Genomic DNA, 14,149 nt, shown 5'->3' on the forward strand with positions numbered 1-14,149 from the left:
ACTGTACCATACCGCGAGGAACCCACCTCTGGTCTGGTGGCATAAAATATTCTGTTGCGAGCAGAGGAGTGGAGGATTCTTCGTGTGAAATATCTCTGAACTCATTCAATTGTATTTATGTCTGATATGCAGTGTGGGTTCCAGATGAGCTGTATTCAAGAACTGGTCTAGCAAAAGTTTTGTATGCCCTAGTTTGCATTTCAATATTACTGGAAAAAAAGCTATGCAAGATTAGGTTAACAACTCTTAATGCTTTTTTGGCAATGCTGTTATAGTGAGCATCCCTCTCTCGCTCTCTCCTTCCCATCCATCCATCCTTTTTAAGTCTTTAATAGAAATAGACCCAGGATTTCATGGGTTGTGAATTCTCCTTCCATTGTTTTCAATAATTATGTTCTACTGTATGTATATGTGAGAGCCTGTTTGGCATAGTGAAGGAATCATGATAGGAAATGAGTATTCAAATACCAACTTAGGCACAAGGTCAGGTGAGTACCCTTGAGCCCATCATTCTGTCTCTCAGCCCTACCAACTACTGCTGAACTAATGGCAACGACTGCTGAAATCTTGCCAAGAAAACAGCAACTAATGCAGGTAGCCACCGGGAATCAAAAATGACTTGATATATAGAACAAACATATACAAGCACACAGAAATTATATATACGCTAAATCCATCTCAATAAATCTGCATATAATTTTATCCCATGGTGAACTGTTCAATAGTTCCCATTTCAAATATGAACTGAACCAATTTCAAGAGGACTTTGGCAATTCCTTGGGAAAACTTGAATTTCAAAGAAAATGATTATATTTGACTTTATAAAGATTTACTTAATAAGATACATTTTAAGTAAATCATTATAAAGTCAACTCATTATCATTTCATATTGTTTTAAATAGTCACGTCTTGTGTACAGTGAAAAAGTTTGACATTGAAAAAAATAGAAAATTTGCATTTTGTTATTTATAATTTTTCTGCATGTAGCTCTTTCATTTTTAAACATTGCTATAATTTCCAGAGCATCAAAGAGATGGTGATTTGGGGGGACCATTTGCTATGATGCTATGCTTTTTGAGTGATAAGCATCAGTTGTTTCCTCTTGGGAAGCAAAATATCTTAGACCAGCCTTGAATATTCACTTCCTTGGAATTCTCATCATTTTATCCTTATGGACAGTCATGCTGAATTATACAAATTAGCTCCTTTATGCAACTAACTTAAAGCAGTGAAGTTACTTACTAAACAAAAATGCATTTAGTAACCTGTATACCAGGGATGTCAAACTCAAGGCCAAGGTCTGGCCCATGGGGTGCTTATATCTGGCGTGTGGGGCTGCCATGAAAACAGCAATGGACCAATCCGTGGTGCCTCTGTCAGTGAAAATGGAGCTTGGGAGTTGCCCTCTCGAGCTCTGTTTTTGCTGGCAAATAGTTGCAGGAGGCCATTGTAGCCAAAAATGAAACTAGGGAGCTTGTTTTCGCTGGCAGAGCACTCAGACCATCGCAGGCGGCCCCAACATGAGTGACTTGAGCTGGCCACACCCACCCAGGCCCACGAGGTCAAACACAACCCTGATGCGGCCCTCAAATGAAATCGAGTTTGACACCCCTGGTTTATACTAAATTAAATAAAAGGGCAGTTTGGTGGCATTTTTGGTTTTGATACGTCTAAGGAAAAAAGGCTTCTTTTCATTTTATTTGGTTGTCTTTAGAACACTGAGAAATCAGAGTGTTTAAATATAAATAAAATGTGTGGATTTTTTTAAACTGTAGGTCAAAATTAGCATATCAAGTAACTTGAGATAGAGAAATTCATAAGATGATATTTTGATAATAGGTACAGGCACATATTTGGAGACTTATAAAAGATTAGTAAAAGGAGGTACAATTATGAAATAGTTTCTATTCAATATACATTTTTTTTCTTGAGAATTCTACAAGAAGGTTTTCCTTCACACATAAAATGTCATTGAAATACACGCTAAATACCATTTGGATTGAAAGTATCTTCTAACATGGATATATAAAATGCACAATATCTGAACCTGCATTACCTATAGAACACTGCAAACAAACAGCATATATAACAATTACTTTTATTATTTATAATTAATTAATTTTTTCACAGTTAAAACACATATGATGAAATTAGTGAAAAATTACCCTCTCATGTTAAATTTAATTTTGGACAGAACTTAACTTAGTGGAACTGACTAAAATTTTTGGAATATACAAAAGAAGCTACTTTTTTTTACTTAGAACATAATTCTGTAATTCATGTTCAGAAATGTGTTATAATGGTCACTGACTTGGATGGCTTTAAAAAATAATTGGAGAAGTTAAAAGAAGATGGTTTTAGTCAGGGTTATCAACCTTGCAATTCAATGTTATATCTGAACCAGTGGTGGGTTACGATTGATACGCCCCGGTACAGACATACCGGTGCCTGCCGGGAGCACCAGGTACCATTCTGGTACGGTGCTCCAGAGTGTCCACCCACCTGCCCACGCTCCTTACCGGTATTTGAATTTTTCAGGGCTTCCGTGCACATGCATGGAACGTACAGCGCCTGTATGATGCTCCACCGAGCAGCTGGAGCATTGCGGCAGCATTGTGGAGGCGTTATGGAGTATCGCGGGTGGTAAGCATGCATGCATGTGCTGCACGCATTCATGTGGTGGACGCCCAGCCCCGTTGCACCATACCGGTTGCAATGGGATCCAGAACCTACCACTGATCTGAACTGAAGGTAGTTTGCCTCCAAATATTCACTGCAAGAAACTGATTTAAAAAATAAACTTTGTGAGATGGCTTTGGGCTGATCATTATAAGAAACAAAATGCTGAACGAAGATAGTTTTGCAAATATCCAGCATATGTGCATGTGTGAGAAAGATTACACACACACACACACACACACACACACACAAATGAATATATTAAATTGTACAAAAGTCTTCATCACTTTTAAATGGAAAAAGGTTATGTATGGCCCTATTTTTTTTAAAAAAAGTTTGATAAATGTGTTTTCATGATTGTATATGTAATAAATGATAAGAAATTTTATAGCATACATACTGAATAGTCCTAACAGTTAACCCAGGAGGCCCAATTTGTAGTGAATCCAAAACAGACAAGTAGCAGAAACAAACAAATGATAGATTTTCTTTTTGTGAAAGAGTAACAGAATAAATCTTAATTTCTTTATTTTTCTCCTAGTGACCCTTTGTAAACAAATTCCAGCAGAAAAGCAGATGTAGATAGCAGGGTGACATTCACCCAAACACTCTAAAAAGGTTTACAAAAGTGATCAGACTTATTGGATAGGTACTCAGAATGATATCAGAGAACATATTATAAATCTCTAGTTCTTATTAGCTCTGTGAGTAACTAGAAAGAAAATATTAATTATGCTTGAAGCATAGTAATAAAGTACTAGAGACTCCATGAAACTACCATCACATTTCTTAAAGCAATGCAAAAGTATCTGATTGAATACTTGAGATATAAAGTTATGAAGCAATTTGGTTCAAGAAGCAACATATCTGAATTGCCTTTGAATAAAATCACAGAGTCCTTTTAATTGTATGCACCTATATTGTCAAACTGAATGAGAGCACTTTCTTTGTAACTGGAAATATTGTATTTGCTTTTTCCAAAGTTTTTGCAATTATTCCACTTTTTAATTGAACAATCCAATATACCTGGTTTCTGATAAGACTCAAATCAGTGCAGTCCTTACTAGTACATGAATTGAATTTATCCCCCCCTATCCAACTTTCCTTTATACTGAACATCATGAGGCATTTTGATGTTTCTTCACTAATGGACTTCATTAATTTGACATCTTCAGTAAACTGTAGACTGTTCCTTGTTCATGTGTGTCTCCAGCTAGTTATAAAAAATGAAATAGCAGTTTCCAATTCTGATTCTGATTTACCAAGTTAAGAAACTTTAATTACATTTATAATTTACTTCCTAATTTTAATCAACGACTGCTTAATAAACTACTATAACTGCTATATTTACTGAAAACTATTTGGTAAGAATTTGAATAAAAAAATTGGAAGTCCAAATCTATAATATCTACTGTACATTTCTATGGTTATGTTTGTTCAAAAAATGTATCATAGAATTCCAACGTTAATGAAATTAGTATTTCCTTTGGGGGGGGGAATGATTCTTCTTCAGCAATAATTCGTCTGGAATTTATATTAATTAAGGCAAATTGATCTTTATGTATTCTTCGATTTCTTGTGGGGTTTTTTAATAGCATTTGTTATGTTGAAAGTCAACAATATGAAGCCAAAGTCCTGGCTACATTTTTTTTTCTAGATAGTACTGTACATGGATTCTAGATTTTCAACTATTTTATCCACCTTTGATATGTCAATTTTTTAATTTATCACATTCCTGCATTGGTACTATTTGTAGATTTGAATTGCTGGATTTCTGATGTTTCCTGACCTTGGTTGCTGAGATAACATCAAGAACTGAATCATCAATACATCTATTAGCTCATTTCCCCAGTTTCCCCCTTTTAATCCAGTATCTCAAACTCTGCTGGAAATATTGATCTGGGGATCACACTTATGTCCTCCACTATAAAAAAAAATGATGAAACAGTTCATTAAGGTTTGAAATAGTTCTTCATTAGCAGTCTTGGTTTCAGGAACTACTGTTTTCATAAGGCATTGTCTTGGTTCTGATATGTTTAAAAACATATTTGTCTCTTTCTTTCTTTCTTTCTTTCTTTCTTTCTTTCTTTCTTTCTTTCTTTCTTTCTTTCTTCCTTCCTTCCTTCCTCCCCCCCCCTCTCTCTCTCTCTCTCTCTCTCTGTTTCTTTCGTTCTTTCTTTTTATCCATTATTAGCTCAGATTCATGTTGCCAAGATATATACTCAGAATCACAAGATAGGACACATATAAACCAAGTATAACCTGTAATTGTTCTGCCATTGATTCAGTGGAACGAAGAGTGTACCAATTATCTATATAGTTGTTTCATCTGAGAAAGGAATCAGCATAAAATTAGCTTGATCCAAATTAAATTAAATAGGAATACATGTATTGATTTCAGTATGTTTTGGATACTTGTTACTTTGCTTTCTCTTAGTAGCAATGTCTTTTATCAGTATCAACATCTCACACTTGTGTAATGTTTTCTATACTACATGCATCTAGTTGCTGCCTTTAAAACAATGCTTAAAGCAATGTTCTCAGGTCAGTCTGTATCCATGATGTTGGCTCAATCTCAGCCATGAAAATTCCTGAATGGTGCATTTGTGGTTTCATACCAATTATATAAAACTGGGGAAAGTTGGATGGGGAGGCACGAGATCACACTGGAGTTTGTGGAGAGTTTGTTTTTAAATTGGATTTCTTCTTGTTTCATCACTGCTCTCAGCTCTTGGACATAATGAGTCCTTTTTCTATTCTATTCTTCTATTGAAGAAAAGAAGAAGGATGAAATTTTAGTGATGCATCATATAGATGTACAGAGCCATTTAAGCAGGTTGTTCGAATCTTTATAATGTAGTACTGTATGATTACCAACCCTTTTTCCTTCTACAATATGCTACTTCTGTTCTTTTTTCTCTTATATTCTACTGGACAACACATGGAAACTCACATTTGACATATGAGCTTGTCCCTTGATCACGTTACCAAAGCATCTGGGTTAGTTCTGTGGGAGACAATCCTAAGGAAGTAGTCTCAACAATGTGATATCTTCTGTGAGGGAAAATAAGACTCAAATCCTTATAGGGAAGAAGAATTTTGAAGGTAGTTTTTACTCTATCTGCCAAATCTGAGTACTTCTTATATCGGTGCTGCTTAACTTCCAGAATTGTCATTCGGGTCATGGGTGGAGAAGCTTGCATTAAGGCATTGTTGAAGAAAAGTGGCAAGAAATAATAGGAAAAATGTTATGAAGTTTGGTCAAGCATCTATACAGGATTATAACATTAAAATATAAATGTGTTTTTTTTTGGAAATGTAACTCTTGATGCATGATTTAGATTCTTTAGGTTCTTATGATTTTTGATGAAAGTCTCTTGGACTTTATATTTAAGTAGATATCTTGAAGTCTTCATTGAACATTAAAGCAACATAGCACAATTCCTGATACTGATATTTTTTGCTGATTGCCAATGAGTATTCAATATTTGAGACAAAAAATATTTTCCAAGCCCTTTGTGGGGATTGTGTGGGTTGAGCCTGGGCTTTTTGCATGCAAAGATTGTGCTCTACCATTCAGCTATTCAGCCTTCCCAAAATGTCACCTAACATTGCTTTAAACCACATCAAAGCTAGGGATGGAAGGAACAACATGATGAAGGCTTGTATCATTTTGTTGTTTTTTGGTTAATAATGCTACAGAAAGTAACTATATGATTTAGACATTTTCTCCATATTATAATTACATAACTGGAAAAAATGTTACTGTAACTATTGCCATAGTGCTAAATTGAATAGAAACCAATTTGCTTTTACCTATGATGCATTTCACAAGATGCTTTCAGATTTGAGGCTCTAAATCAGGGGTGTCAAACTCATGTCATTATGGCAGTGCCACATGATGTATTGGGACTTTTTTCCCCATTCACTAAGCCAGGCATGGGCATGGTCTGCGCATGACGCATCTGGCCCGCGAGCCAGGAATTTGACACCCCTGCTCTAAATAAACTGAGCATGTTGTCTTCTATCTCTCACTTTGTAGGTCATCAGTCTCTATAATCCAGCAGGCCACCATCTGTCCAAACAGACACTTTTTCTATAAGAGATTTTTTTTTTTTGAGAAACTGGAAATACAACTATGTATAGTAGCACTGCTAGGACAAACAATGACAATGTAGTCAGATGGTCAATTTATGTATGAAGTAAAATGACAATAAATGACAAAAGGACTCCCAGAAATGTACATACTAAATGAAATAAATTGTATTGCATTTGTAGACAAAAGGGAAGTAGAAGAAATGACAGATTTATCTATCTCTATTGCCTATTGCCTATCTATCTATCTATCTATCTATCTATCTATCTATCTATCTATCATCTATCTATCTATCATCTATCATCAGTTCTCTCTTTATAAACATTTGACTTCTCTTGTCTGAAATAGCTCAGCCCCTACTACTGTCAGTCTGCAGTGAGAATGCTTTTCTCCTCTAGTCAGAAGTTGGAGCTGTATCAATGGGAAAAAAATGGATGATAATCAATTCAGAAGACATTTCAAGACATGAACCCAATTAACCTGCCTGTTGCAATCTTCATGTAATTTTTTCCCTGCAAAGCTTGTTACTCATTTAAACTATGGCACTGGCTTTAAAATTTTGAGAAGGGGTGGCTTTTAATGGATTATTCTCAGTCCTAACTCTTCATTGACATTCACAGTGGAATGCTTCACAGCCCCTTTAATAAAGAGGAAAGCAAAGAACACGTATATGTTAAAATTCATTTTATGTTCCCTCATTAACCTAGACATTAATGGTATTTTAATTTGTTGTTACACCAAAGTTTTACACTTCATTACATGCCTGTGCCAATAGTTATGGCCTGTATTGATTTTCTGTCTTTTTAGGTATTCAGGAGTTCTTCAAGACTTGTCTCTTACTGGATTGTTTTTCTCACCCTAAGATGACATTATTAAGCTCTGGAAAACATGGTAGAGATTGTTTTAATTTGCTGTTCCTTTGCCTTCTTTACCACCTTAGGAGTTAATAGACAGATTGATAGAAGTTTACTCCATTCATTTTCAATGTCATTTCAATGTCCTTCCTTTTCCAACAGGTCTTAAACTCAGTCAATGATTAATTTCTTTGTATTGTACAACTAAAATGGCCAGGTGGGAGTTGTATATCCAACTTATACAGACTCATACCATTTTGGCAACTCTTTGCATATGTTTCTGAAACTGTTCTTTATTTGCCAGTACTCCCTTAGCCTGATCTATTCACATGTAGTTGATCAACTAGGCACATATATAGACATGCTTTCATTTGTATTAATATTCTAATTTGGAGGTTAAAAATTTGAGTTCTCAGAGCCAAATGCAAAACATAAAAACTTTGAATGCAATATCAGAAGTGCTCCTAAAGTTGCTACCAATTTCAACATGCTAGCAAGAAGAAATGATTGTATAATAACCATGTCATCTATAATTAATTTAGTTTAGAGTGTCACTGTCTATATGTTTGTTGAGACCCCACCTGAATGCTGAACCTTGTATATGACTCAAAGGCCAAGTTATACACTCCTATCCTAGTACATAGTTCACCTATGAATGCAATGTGAATGAGCTACATCTGGATTTGAATGTAATTGTCCCACCTGCTTGTGAGTGCATACATAAAAGTAAAACTAGAAAAATCCAACTGTCAACGCCTAAGGCGTTTCCATGACTACTATCACCTTGAGAAGGTGAGGGAAATGCCATGCATACTTTTGGCCAGAGTAAAAGTCTCATATTTCTGTACTGGGATGTGAATGTGCATGTCCAGAACCCTGCCATAACGTCCTGTTGGAGAATGTGATTGATGACCTCAGCCAGAGGGAAGGGGACACAGGGGTAAAGGTCAGACGCCATTAAGTGTGATTTAGTTTCAGCTACACAGAAGTCCATGCCAAGATGTTAGTCCTAATAAACAAATGTTTTTTTTTTATTTCGTCTTGGGGCTCGTAAATTAGTTAGGGCAACTCTTGGAACTTTCACACCAACAACCTTGCTGCGTAGAGCTGATGAGTAGGCAAAGAACCATGAGGATGGGGCAAGTTAATTTACTTGATTCTAATTGGAAATAGGCTAAATCAGTGGTGAGATTCAGCTGGTTAGCACTGGTTCAGGTGAACCGTTGTTAAATTAACATCCACACACCCCGACACACACTATCAAAGTGGATCTTGGGCTGTGCTGCTGTGCTGCAATGGAGCAGCTGGTGTGAGGGAAGGAGAAGGCCTCTTTCCCTCTTTCTTCTCCCTGTTCCTCCTCCTTCCCTCATGCTGGCCCCTCCATTTCCCATTTCTCCATTGCAGCACAGCATCCAGGATCCACTTTGATAGTGGGAGACAGGGGGCAATTTAACAACAAGTTCGCTCAGGGTTAGGTTGTCCATTGTGGAAGAGTTGTCTGGGCTGCATTTGTCTCCTGCTTCCAATCAAACTGAAGGACAGGGGGTTTGGGGTTTTGGGTGGTTTTTTTTTTTTTTGCATTTTGATGTAATAATGAGGTAACATTTGAAAATAATTATGATCATCCACTGGAGGGATTTTGGGGGGGCGGTAAGGGGAGAAATTCAGCAAGAAAAAGAGAATGATTTGCTTGGAACATTCACACATAAGTGAACACATTTCTTTTACAGGAAAGAAAAAGTTATGCAGTGCTACTTGTCTTTCTGGGTGAGTGAATTTCCTTTAGAATGGCAGCAAACTTGCAACACACTTTTGCTTGGTGCTGATTTTTTTTTGTTTGCAGAGTTCTCAATTAGTTGTTTTTCTCGCACATGAAATTGGAACATTACAAAACTCTAAGCGTACTGTTTCTTATTTCTGAATTTTTTCCAGAGCATTGCATTGAGCCTCTCCACTTCTGTGCTGTGTTGATAAATCTTCCACGTTCAAACAAAGAAGCAAATTAGAGGTGCAGCTTCCAGCCTTCACCAGCCTGATTCCCTCCAACTGTAGGGCTAAAAGTTTCATCAGCCCTGGGTGCTACAAAGATGTTTAGCTATTTCTTTTTAAATGGTAGCTTAGCAATATTCAATGCTTTTAACTGTAGGGTAGAACTTATTACTGCATTTAATATTGATCAATATGATTGAAGCAGCAGTATTTATTTCAAACAATCCCAAGTATTATCTCTTTTGAAATGAATATTTCAATTGAAATAATAATTCTTTCATTTCTCAGTTAATTCTAATGAACAATTTTAGAGATGCAGTCCATTATTTAGCATTCAATTACTTGAAGAAACACCTGCCTAAAAGAAACTTTGAATCAGAGAGAGGATTCTTGAGTACATGAAGAATTTGTAAAATTATACATAATTTCCATGAATCGTGGGTTTTTTTCAATTTTTTACAAAAGGGTTATTATTTTTTTCGATATCTAAGTTCAGAAAGAAAAAGAAAAAGCACCTGGAAACAGCTTTTGGCAATTTAACACCATTGAAAGCTCCTTTTTTCATCCAACCTTTTAAATCTCATTTTTAAAGATAAATATCACGATGCAATTTTATGAGTTTATGACTTGAAAATTACTGTGGATTCCCTGCCTTGAATATGCATGAATGCTTGTTTTCATACTTCCACATCCAGCCTCTTTGGAGAGAGTGTGGGCAACTGGGGATGCGACTCTTTGCATGGCATCAAAGCAAATGCAATGCAGAACACCACACAAACTCTCTCACACATTGCTGCTTCTCCAAATGGAGATCTGGATGCTAGTTTTCTCTCATATAACATTAACCTGTATAGTTACAGCCACCACAGTGAAAGTTGTCAGTGAGTTTTCGCTTCCTATGGTCTGTTCTGTGGAGCAGGAAGCCTTTTAGATATCTGAAAAGATGGCTCTCCAGAATGTGACCTTTTTAATCATAATCAAAGCATTAGATTATTAATATTAGTATTATTTATATTAGTTCTAATTAAAATGAAATATTATACATTGATGTGCAAAATAAACATGTCCAATGCATAGAAGAAAACTGATTCAATTAGTTTGTAAGAATGCAATAATTACATCTGTGACCCCCGAAGGCATGGACAGTATTATGGGGAGACTCAGTGCTGCCACTTGTGTGCTGGACCCGTGTCCCTCTTGGTTATTTTCGGCTTCCCGGGAGGTGACACGAGGCTGGCTCCAGGTGATTACCAACGGTTCATTGAGAGAGGGGTTCTTTCCCACCGCCTTGAAGGAGGCGGTGGTGAGGCCCCTCCTTAAGGAGCCTTCCTTGGACCCAGCCTCTTTAGCCAACTACCGTCTGGTCTCCAACGGTCGCTTTGTAGCGAAGGCTGTCAAGAGTGTGGTAGCACGTCAGCTTCCCCAGTACCAGGATGAAGCTGTCTACCTGGATCCGTTTCAGTCGGGTTTCAGGCCCGGGTACAGCACGGAGACGGCATTGGTCGCGTTGGTCGATGATCTCTGGAGGGCCCGGGACAGGGGCTGCTCCTCTGTCCTGGTCCTATTAGACCTCTCGGTGGCTTTCAATACCATTGACCATAGTATCCTACTGTGACGACTCGGGGGGGGGGGTTGGGAGTGGGAGGCACCGTTTTATGGTGGTTCTCCTCCTACCTATCGGATCGGTCGCAGTTTGTGTTGACTGGAGGGCAGAGATCAACCCCCAAGTGCATCACTTGTGGGGTGTCCCAGGGGTCGGTTCTCTCACCCCTACTGTTCAACATATATATGAAACCGCTGGGCGAGATCATCCATGGTTTTGGGGTACGGTATCATCAATATGCTGATGATACCCAACTTTTCATCTCTACCCCAAACCACCCAAACGATGCCCTCGACAGGATGTCCCGATGCCTGGAGGCTGTGCGGATCTGGATGGGGAGGAACAGGCTCAAACTCAATCCCTCCAAGACTGAGTTGCTGTGGTTTCCGTCATCTCGATTTGTGCATCTTGTTCCATCTTTGAGGATAGGGGGAGAAATTTTAGCCCCCTCAGAGAAGGCTCGCAATCTGGGAGTCCTCCTGGATACGCGGCTTAGTTTAGAAGAACATCTGACGGCCGTGACCAGGGGGGGCTTTTACCAGGTTCGCCTGGTACGTCAGTTGCCTTCCTGGATCGGGATGCTCTGTGCACAGTCACTCATGCCCTCGTCCTTTCTCGCCTGGACTACTGCAATGCTCTCTACATGGGGTTGCCCTTGAAGAGCACCCGGAGGTTTCAGCTGGTCCAGAATGCGGCCGCACGGGTTATCATGGGGGTACCTAGGTGCTCCCATGTTACACCCCTTTTAGGCGGCCTGCACTGGTTACCGGTTGTCTTCTGGGTGCGATTCAAGGTACTAATTATGACCTTTAAAGCGCTCCATGGCTTAGGCTCAGGGTACCTGCGAGACCATCTACTGCCACCAATAGCCTCCCACCGTCCAGTACGATCCCACAGAGTTGGCCTCCTCAGGGTGCCGTCGGCCAGACAGTGTCGGCTGGTGACCCCCAGGGGGAGAGCCTTCTCTGTGGGAGCACCTTCCCTCTGGAATGAGCTGCCCCCGGAGCTTCGCATAATCCCTGACCTCCGGTCCTTCCGACGCACCCTAAAAAGTTGGCTTTTCCAGCAAGCCGGCCTGGCCTGTTAATTTTATTTAATTTTTAAAATGTGAGTGTTATATAAATTGGATTTGTTTTTTGGACTGTTTCTAATTTCCTTTTAACTTTTGTACTATGTGTTTTTTAATGCTGTACGCCGCCCTGAGTCTTTGGGAGAAGGGCGGCATATAAATCTAATAAATCCAATCCAATCCGTTTTTTTTTTAAAAAAAGCATTTGGGGAGGAGAGTTTTTTTAAAAAAAACATGCTGAAACATATTTTAATATAAGACCACTCTCCATGAGGTAGATTGATTTGAGAGTGATTGATCTTTGCAAGTTCCACAGTCAACAAAAAACATAAACATGGGTCTCGGCATTCTCATTCCAAACCTTTACACTTAAGATAAAATTCATACTTTGCAATTCAGCTCCTTTAAAAAAAAAAAAAAGGCTTCCTCAAGTTTATGTCAGGTACAAAGTTATTTTGTAGAGGTTTATTGATGTTGAGCACAACTGGTGCACACACATTGCCCCAGTTTAGAATGATTGAATATTCTCCGCAGAATTTAAAATCTAATTTTCTGGGGACATAAAAAGCAGCCATGGCTATATTAATTTATTAAAAAGGCACAAAAGAACGTGTAAGTTTTCATGTTTCAAGAACAACCTAGGGTTTCTGCATCAAGGTATCTCTCCTATACAGACTTTTGCCCTCTAGCTATAGAACCTTGGGCACATTTTGAAATACCCGAAAAAGCCTTTTGGAGAAATATGAATTCTCCATTCTATTGATTCATGGCATCAGTGTCTAACAGCTTCCTACACCACCAAGGGATGGCTCAAGATTAAGGGAGTCACCCAGCATGATCTTCTGCTTCAACCCTTCAAAGCAAGAAGAGGAAAAGGGCTCCATATGGTTTTTCATAGACACGTAGTTGGACATAGTTCACTACTTTTTCAAAATGGATTATTTTCCACTGCAGCGCTAGAAACAATTGATTAATAATGCTATAGATTGTTTTTTCCCCCTCTTTTCGGCAGCTCCTTACTGTATCTCTTTCCCTTTCTCTCTGAAGAAGGTTCCCCGCCCTTTAATTACATTAATGTTAAGAAAAGGAGCAAAATATCCTGGGGATTCTTGTCGTTATGCTAATATATCAACTGACTGTGAAGAAAAATAGTTAGCTATCCATCACAGTGTACTTGAAAAGAAGTTTGGACAATTATGTATTCAGGCTTTGTGTTCTGGTCCATTTCCTATACTCTTCTCACGTCATTTGTTTCAGGAGAATATTTTTCATCAAAACTCTCATTGTGGTACATTTCATGCCACATTTCTCTCATAAAGCATTATCACTGAAAACAGAGAGAACATATGCTTTAAAGGAAGCCTTTATTCTTTTAATTTCTGTTGAATTGCAGATGTCAATTTTTTCCTTAATGAAAATAATATTGTAATAAAAAGAATTCTATTCTTACATATTTTATGATCAATTTAACATGGCAAGAATTTAATGCTAATTTCTCAATGCCAATTTCTTTTTGCAGACATAAATGGCTTTGTAAAATGGCAAATATTGTTTACCCTCAATAGTGGTATTTTAGCTCGACCTAAGAGTGAATTCAAGAGTGAATTGCCAATGGAAAACACCAGAATATTGATATTCTTCAAGCATTCTTTAGGAACATTCAGCTCTTTATTTGACACAATAATTTAATTTCTACTTTGCCACTATTCTGGGTGTGCACATATGAAGGTGCCTAATCTGGGCAATAATTAATTAAGCAGGTTACAATTTTATTTAAACTCGCAAGAGCGTTGCATTTAATGTAATTGTATTTAATGGTAAATGTATTTAATGGTAAATGTATTTAAACTATAATTAGA

At 37.8% G+C, this 14,149-nt stretch overlaps 1 protein-coding gene across 7 annotated transcripts in view; it reads left to right on the top strand.

Annotated features, from left to right (window-relative positions):
- The window catches only part of MGAT4C (MGAT4 family member C), a 343,053-nt gene that overhangs the window by 290,284 nt on the left and 38,620 nt on the right, over nt 1–14,149 (top strand). For 2 of the 7 annotated variants that reach the window (XM_081956619.1, XM_081956622.1), the window contains exons 4-5: nt 7,583–7,666; nt 9,360–9,396. The exons of 3 other annotated variants lie outside the window; for them this stretch is intronic. The gene's annotated coding sequence lies outside the window, so the exon portion shown is untranslated. The remainder of the gene's footprint in view (nt 1–7,582; nt 7,667–9,359; nt 9,397–14,149) is intronic. 2 more of the 7 variants (XM_081956621.1, XM_081956623.1) reach the window with 2 other exon arrangements.

The sequence above is a fragment of the Natrix helvetica genome (genome assembly GCF_964273705.1).
Source record: "Natrix helvetica genome assembly, chromosome: 6".
NCBI classification, from domain to species: domain Eukaryota; kingdom Metazoa; phylum Chordata; class Lepidosauria; order Squamata; family Natricidae; genus Natrix; species Natrix helvetica.